The sequence below is a fragment of the Corvus brachyrhynchos genome, unplaced genomic scaffold (assembly GCF_000691975.1).
Source record: "Corvus brachyrhynchos isolate BGI_N302 unplaced genomic scaffold, ASM69197v1 scaffold106, whole genome shotgun sequence".
Classification (NCBI taxonomy): domain Eukaryota; kingdom Metazoa; phylum Chordata; class Aves; order Passeriformes; family Corvidae; genus Corvus; species Corvus brachyrhynchos.
Window position 1 is genome coordinate 6165549 of NW_008238834.1, and position 8167 is coordinate 6173715.

At 38.2% G+C, this 8167-nt stretch overlaps 1 protein-coding gene across 13 annotated transcripts in view; it reads left to right on the top strand.

Moving 5' to 3' along the window:
• The window catches only part of PTPRM (protein tyrosine phosphatase, receptor type M), a 457910-nt gene that overhangs the window by 299477 nt on the left and 150266 nt on the right, over positions 1-8167 (top strand). The gene's annotated exons all lie outside the window — the stretch shown is intronic.

An 8167-nucleotide genomic window follows, 5' to 3' on the forward strand; every position in this document is an offset into this window, starting at 1 on the left:
CATAACTTTCAGTAAGTAACAATTTTTTTGTTTTGTACAGTCCCTAGTAATACCATTATATGCTTCTTTATTTACCCAAAGCCTCGCTTCGTTCCCTGTTGTCAGCAGGTGATGAATGAGAAGCGTTCTTCTGTGAATTCAGCGAATCCCTTTCTGAGGCTATTCACTCTTACTTGCTTTCCAGGTACAAGGAGTACATAACAGATTAGCAAAGTACCAGGGGTCTTGCTTAGTTGCAAAATGAGATGTATTTAATCTTACATAATCCAGTTGGCCAGCAGCAAAAATCAGCTGTCCAGTAGTTATCTGTTTCCTTTAAACCTCAGATTTAAAAGTTATGGGAACCTATGAGATATTTTTACATAGTTACAGAAGTGGGGGTGTTACTTGCGTAACACAAATTTTAGTACCAGTTTTTAAGTACATATGGGGGTAGCATGCTCTTGAAAGGAACACATTTCAGTAATGTTTTTATTTAAAAGCAATATAAAGTTTCTTCTAGTTGCTCTTCTAACCTTTTAAATACATATTTTTTCAGTTTATATTTCAAAAAAGCATCAAACATTCATTTATAGAATTTATGGAAAAATTATTAAATGTTTTCTATCTTGAAAACTTGGTAAGCAGAACCATTCTTCAAATGAATTACAGCAGCTAAAATTTAAACCTCATAGCTGAAATTCTCTAAGACTTCTCAATATATTGAAACTGCTCATGTGGTTGGTAATTCATATTACCTTATTTGACACTTTATGTGTAGTGCAATTTTTTTAACTGTTGTTTAAAGCAGCATATTAATGTGGAGGTCAGAAAAAATTAGCTCTTCCACAGACAGAGTATTCCAAAATTTGTTTCTGTTGCTGAGATGGAAAGACATATTTTCCATTAAATAGGCCTTTAAAAAAAAAATTCCCGTTTGGGACCTTTTAAATGTAGTTCTTTAAAATGTCAAAAGAATATAAAACAGTAAGCCATGTAGTATGTTCTTGCCATAATGGGTAAATATATTAAAATTAATTTTTTAATGATTCATGTCTCAAGGCTAAGTCAAAAACAAAATTGAAACAAATGGAACATTAAATTAAACACTGTTTCATTATTCAAAGAAATTGGATTCTACTTTTTTTTCTATTTTTCCACAGACAAAGGAAAATGCATGAATTGAAATGGTTTCTTTAAGTTTTACAAACGGGTTTTGTCCCTAGTTTTGCAATCATAGAGACTGTTAGTAGTGGATGGAATAGGGCATCTCAGGATTATTTGAAATACTCACCTAGTGGCTTCAAGAAAAGATCTTTTTGTTGGTGTAGTACAAATTCAGTAACTTTGTGGCTTGGGTTGATTAACTCTTCCAGAAGAAATGCTGGGATTTTGACCTTGTGGTGTTTTTTTTTCCCCTTCTGGCAAAAGAAGGGAAGTAAGAGCCCTGAAAAGTGCAGTCAAGATTGGCTATCAGTAGGAGGAAATATTTTGGGCCAAATTCTCCACCTGTTTACGCATCACACAATTTCACTGAAATTGGAGGAAATCTTACATGAATGCAGGATTCATTACAGTTTTATTTTTAGCTGAGGAAGTTGGTGTGGATTATAAAATGTTCTGTATTTTGAGAAACATAATTTCAAGTACTCTGCCATTGCTAATTTACCACTTCTATACTGAGTATCGTATTCAAATTTACTGATTAGTCATTGTAAATGCAAGCTGTAACATCCAAGTGAGCATCTATGCACTGAAATAGTTACTATTGTCTTGTCTGCTGCTTTCCTTGTGTGCTGTGGGCTCCTTTTCCCTAGCAGACTGCAATCTCTGCCACTTCTAGATCCATCCTAAATTAAAATTAAAAAAGAAAAAATTGGCAGATGCCTAGAGCTGCTGATGAATCATCAGAGGTGGACCTACAGCTGTGCATATTTGGCAGAGAATTATTTCTGTTTTATCTTGTGTTTACTAGTTAGCCAGTCAATAGATATTACAGAAAAAGAGTTGAGTACTGCTATTGAGAATTCTTTTTAATGGGCTTAAGTGCCTCTGCCAATCTTTCCTCCCACTCTTGCATTCCTGACAACTGGTGCATTTTTTTACCTTTCACCTCAGGCAGGCAGCAGATATTTTTTTTTTGTCTGGACACAGTTAGTCCTCTATAAATTCTTTTGTTCTTAAGATTAGAGCAAATTTAATAGTGCTCATTAACTCTGCAGCAGGTCTTTTGACTTGGCGGTTGATTCCAGGTGGGAAAAAGGAAGAAAGGAGATGGTGTCATTAGTTACACTGGCAATGAGTGGCATTCTCAGAATGGCAGGCAGCACTGGCACAACTGCTTGCTCCTGACACATTTTCTGATGGGCAAAACCCCTGCGCCGTGGGCTGAAGAAGGAAAAGTACATTCGTGTTTTGTTGTGTAATTATGGTTAAATGGACTAGGCAAGCCTGTTGCTGAGGCGACAGCAAGAGCCACTGTGCTGACCATTGGCCTTTTGTATTTGAGATTTTAATTTTTATAAAGATTCTGCCCTTGGAGCTCATTAGTCATTAGTCAGGAGCTAACAATTGCATTTCATGAAAATTCAAGCATCAGGAAAACAAATTGAGTGCTTGGACCATCAGAATTTACTCCAGACACTGTTGCCTGATAGTTTGGCCAATTTAATTTACCCCAGATTCTTGGGCAGATAGTTACAGATTGTAGTTTTTATAAGTTCCTTTCTATAAAACGTTTCATTATATTGCTGTGAGTAGGATGTAGACCAAATTAAAATGCAAAGTTGTGAATGCAGCTTTTGATGCTGTTCCTCAGTTTGAGCTTGATATCAAAATGATATGTTATGATTATTATTGAAATTAAGTACTTATGCAACAACAGTGCTGCGCAGCAGTTAGGTGCATAATGTTATTATATTTTTGTGCCTTTTCACAAGTCATTTCAGCTTGTGAAAGGTGTAGTAGGGAAATAGGAGACAGTTATTACAGTTATTCTTATGCAATGCTAGTCATGTTAAGATCTTAATAGCATGTAATCTGCTATTGTCTGTCCCAGCACTGATCATCTGGTTAGGTGCCCTAGAACAGAAGTCATCACAGGTGCATCGTCTGTGTGGAAATCTCAGTCCCAAAGCCTAATACTATATTGAAATATTACTGTAAGGGACCGGATAGCATTAGAAGCCTATTGCCTGGTACTTGGTGTATGACACGGGACAAAATTCCTCCTGCAAGAAAGCTAATTCCACAAACATTGAGCTTTTTCATATAAATGTGCCTGAAAACATACCCTACTTTTCACAAGAATTTGATAGTTTGGGGCCCAGCTGAAGTGTTCTTTTCTTGTGGATCTAACTTGAGCTCAGGAGCCTGGGAGTCTGTTCTCAGTTTAGTTCTCTTGCTTCACTAGCAGATACTCAGTGTTGGCTTCTGGATCTCTGTACAGAGAATTTCTAGCTCATTTGCCCAGTCCCATTGCCATTGACCTAGTACTTAGGGCAGAAAGCACAAGGTTAGTAGATTTGCAAAATTACCCAAATAATTGAAGTAATAACGTTTCCAAAAAATCAATGGTGTCAAAACTTCTAACAGTGATTTCTGGATAATTCTGGAGAATATGCAGTCTTCACATTTAAAACTTCTGTAGTAATTCAAAAATAGCAAAAGATTTTAGAAACAGTCCTGTTTTCTCAGCTGCTGCTGCCCCTGGAACCAGAACAAGATCATGTTTGCATCTTGTAGATGGAGGAGAGTATTGAACAGAAAACACGAATGTGTTAGAACTGTTTGATCTGTTAGACTACACCTGTGATCTCTTCTGCATCTTAAAATATGCAGAGTTACATAGGCTTGTGTCATAAAATCAAGTAACTGAAAATAACCATGGATTTCTGTAATTGTCTTGTAAGCTAGACTTAATGATTTGGGGATGTCCCAGGAGTTTTGTTGCATGTTGCAAAGTCTACAGTGCCAACATACTAAAATCTTTGGATAATATTTAGTGCCTAAAATAAAATCTAGTAATAAATAATAATATAAATACTAATAAAATACTAAATCACCATTGCTAAAAAACACATTTTTGTGCTGTGTGCTGTATGCTTTGTGTACAGATGTGCAGTACCTAGCTTTTATTCGGAGATACCAAGCAGGGTCAGAATTGGGATTTTATTTTTAATTAAAATGCATAACATAATTTTTAAAAATCAATCTAAAGTCCTTATTTCCCATACTGGTTCCTTGTATCTTCTGATTCTTTTGGATCTGATCATATGGCTTTATAGCCAAGGCTTACATTCCCATTTCACTGTAAAAAAAAAGGTAAATAATCCTTAATAGACTGATCAGCAGAAAGTAATTTTTTATTTTAATTTTGCTAGCTCTTTCTGAAGTGTGTGAGTCCCCCAGGACAGTGATCTGACTGTATGAAATAGCTTCCTTCAAGTGCAGCAGAGATCAGATCATTCATGTGGAGGAGTAGCTCTGCTTAGTACATCTTTTCTGGGCTTGTTTATGTGCTCACTCCAGGTTACTTTTTCCATACCTGTATCAGAAGCCCATGGTCATTTCTGAAGTTACCCAGACTTTCCAAATTATCCCAGATGTGTGAGTTAGAAACCATAATCTGGATGGTGCTGCAAGCTTGGGTTTTTCAAAACAAGTCCCTACAGAGAGAGTGAGGTGAAGCATCAGAAGAGATTGATTGCTGTGCTGGTCACACAGTCTGTCCTGGTTTGGGCCAGGACAGGGTTAATTTTTGCAGTAGCCAGGAGGAGGCATGACCAGGACCTGGAGGTTTTTCTGTACTGCCTCACACCATTTTCCAGGGACAGGGGAAGGGGTCGCTTCGGGTGGAGTAGCCTGGCAGAGGGAGCGGCTGGTGTTGTCAGGGGGATGTCTGTGCTGCCTCTTCCTTGTACCCCGTCATTAGTATTGTTGCTGTTGCTGCTCATTTTCTCATCTCATTGCTGTTTCCAGTAAATTGTTCGTATCTCAACCTTTACCTTTTGTGCCTCCAGTTCTCCTCTCCTGCCTGCCACAGGGGGAGAGAGAGGGGGAGGTGGGAGTGAGCAAGTGTCTCTTGATTTGGAGTGGTTTCAGTGGGAACACTAAATTGGAGAATGCCATTCCTAAACCACAGCACAAATTACTGTCTGTGCTCCATTAGTGTCAAGCAATAAATTTGCTGATGAGCTGGGGTTTGAAGATTTTTTTGTCCTCTGAGGGGACACTGCTCGTTTGGTGAAGGTATCAGACATTTGGTGTGGGAAACAATGTAACTGTAGAAAAAATAAATACTCAACCTAGAGACGTCCTTGTTCTTTCCATGCTATTAAAAGCTTTGTTTTCTGAACTAATATATGGGATCTGAATTGAATACTGAGATTGCTTTTAGAAATTGTGGAATCCATATACTCTTGCAGGATAAGCCTGAAAGCCTGTCTTTGTTATATATAACACTGAGGCACAATACATATACTTGGGAGAGAAAGAAATAATAGTGACAGGTATGTGTATTTAAGAAGTTAGCATTGTATTTGATATTTGTTTTGCCATCCCATATGACTCTTGTTCAGCTACTGTTACCGGGGTGGACTGTCTTCTCTAGAAAACTGTTTATTGAATTAATTCTTCAATTAGCCGGTTGACTTTAGGTTTTAGCTTTCTTAAAAATTTGATTCCCAAATCAGTCATGCTTGCTGTCAACAGCAGTCATTCTAGACACTGAGATTTTGCCATTATCAACTGTCATTGTTGAATTATACTTTCAAAGACAGTATAAGGTGAACCATTTTCATTCACTTTGCTTAAAACTTTTCCCTCAGGAAAAAAAGTGCTATTTATATGGGTTTTATTCTGAAAATGCATTTCTGTATATACAGATGGCTCAAAACTGACTTTAAATACTTTCATTTTAAATATCCAAATAGGAAGGTGAGTTTCATATTTTAGTATTAGTATTTCTTGTACAAGGGGGTAATGGCATTGGAAACTTAGTTTCTCTAAAAGCCAAACCTCCCATTACACTTTATGTGATTGTAAATGTGTTAACAGAAAGTAGAGAAATTATGCTGCATATTAAGACCTAAACTCACTTCATAATTTATGGTGGTAAAGGCCTGTATTTTTTCTAAAAGATTGAATGTTAGTTTTCAAAATGGCATTATGAAATATTGAACTGATTGACAGAATATGTCTGCAAAAGATGGGACTACAGGCAATAAGGTGAAGGATGCATTCCTGGTCTCAAGGAGCACAAGCAGCAGAAAAATGCTTAAAGAAAAATGGGTAGAAGAAATCACACAGTGAAACTAAGCCTAAGACTTCGTAGTGCCAGTAAGCCACAGGCTTAGTCACCTCTGTGATACAGATAAGAACAACTGTAACAAGATGTTGGTGTCTGTTGAGTGATGCCAGCACAGGGCACTGAGGTGTTGTAGTCATTAGTATTGGGATAGATTCTACTGAGTGATACTTCTTTTTGTTGGGCTTTTTATCTGAAATCTGTTCTCTGCTGCTGAATTCCCTGGGAGATGCTTCACCTGAAATACATTTCTTGAGCCTATCTGAAGGGGTTATGGCCAGGTTAATGATGATCCACCTCAAGGTAGCATCTATCACTGTTGACTGTTAATTTCACAAGGAAAATGTTCGAATCTTGGCTTCTTTTCCTACTTTTCCTTTACATTCCTTTTCTCACCTACAGTACACCTTGAGCTCCCTTAAAGTGTAGACTGACGGATCCCTGAAGGGAAGAAGAGTGGCCATTTGCTTTCTGTAATGTCTGGATGACCAAAATCATCATTCATTTCCAAGTTTTCTTTCTGTCATTTTTCTTGGTCATTGATTTCCTGCACTGATTACCTATTTCTGGCATGAGAGGATAAGGAACCATATCTCAGGTGCTTTCTTCTTCTCTTCATGATGACTCTTACCTTCTGGTTTCACTTGACAGTCTGTGCAAAGGATTCTGTCTGACCAGGATCCTTCCTAATTTCAGGGCAATATTGCACTTGCAAAGTGTAGCTGGGTAGATTGCATCAGCTTTGAAACTGAACATCACAAAAGCTAATTGCGGTGAGCTTTGGGTGGGTTGGACGGTCAGGACGGACGGAGACGAGAGATCTCTGAAGTCAGATCTTGGAACATGCGGTTTATTGCAAAGGGCGTGGGTATAGGGGCACTGCTCAGAGCTGCAGCTGGCAGCTCTGAGCAGGCCCAAGAGAGCAAGAGAGTAAGCGGGTAAGAGAGAGAGAGAGAGAGAGAGCGAGAGGAATGAGAGTGAAGAAGAAGAAGTGATGAGAGTGTAGTAAGAGAGTGTAAGAGTGTGCGAAGAGTGTCTGAAGTCCTGGTTACAATACAATAAATCATCTTCTGTACTGAATATTCTAATTGTCACTAACCAATCTAATACAAGATACAAATCCTATAGCATTTACATACAGCCTATAAGAGTTCTTATATTACCATAGAGTGTTACATCTTAACTTCTAAAAACTACTCTTTGGACCCCTTCTGCTGAGCTAGTAGGGTCTGCTCTGACCCTTGGACCGCTTGCAAGCAGAGGGTATTGTTCCTTTGGACCCCTTCTGCTGAGCTAGTAGGGTCTGCTCTGACCCTTGGACCTGCCTGCAAGCAGAGGGTATTGTTCAATCAAGAGGGGATTACCTTCAGTCGGCCATACCATTGTTTTCCAGTTGTTCAGTAACTAAGATTTGGTATTTCAAAAGCGGCTTTCATTTCGATGTCGCCTGTAGTTTTCATATTCCCAAAATATTTTGTCAGGCAATCATATTTATAAGGCTTTCCTGTTTCGTCTTCCCCAACAATCCCCGTTCTGATGAACAACTGAGATATTAGACACAGTCCTACTCGTCCTTTTTTGCACACACTGAAGTATACAAGGTACTGCTAGTAAAACTATAATTATTACTACTAGAGCAATCAAGCCTATTTTACAGAGTTCCCTTAGCCAAGGTGCAAAGCTCCAACCATCAAACAAACTGTTTAGCCAAGACGGGTCATCTGTTGTAATTTGGTTAGCTAGGTGCCTTAGGTTTTGTAACTGTTTGTGAATGGAAACAGAATGATCGGATAAGTTCATACAGCATAATCTTTCAAAATCTTCACAGCCATGCCCATGTGCTAATAAAAGATAATCAATGGCAGCTCTATTTTGTAAAGT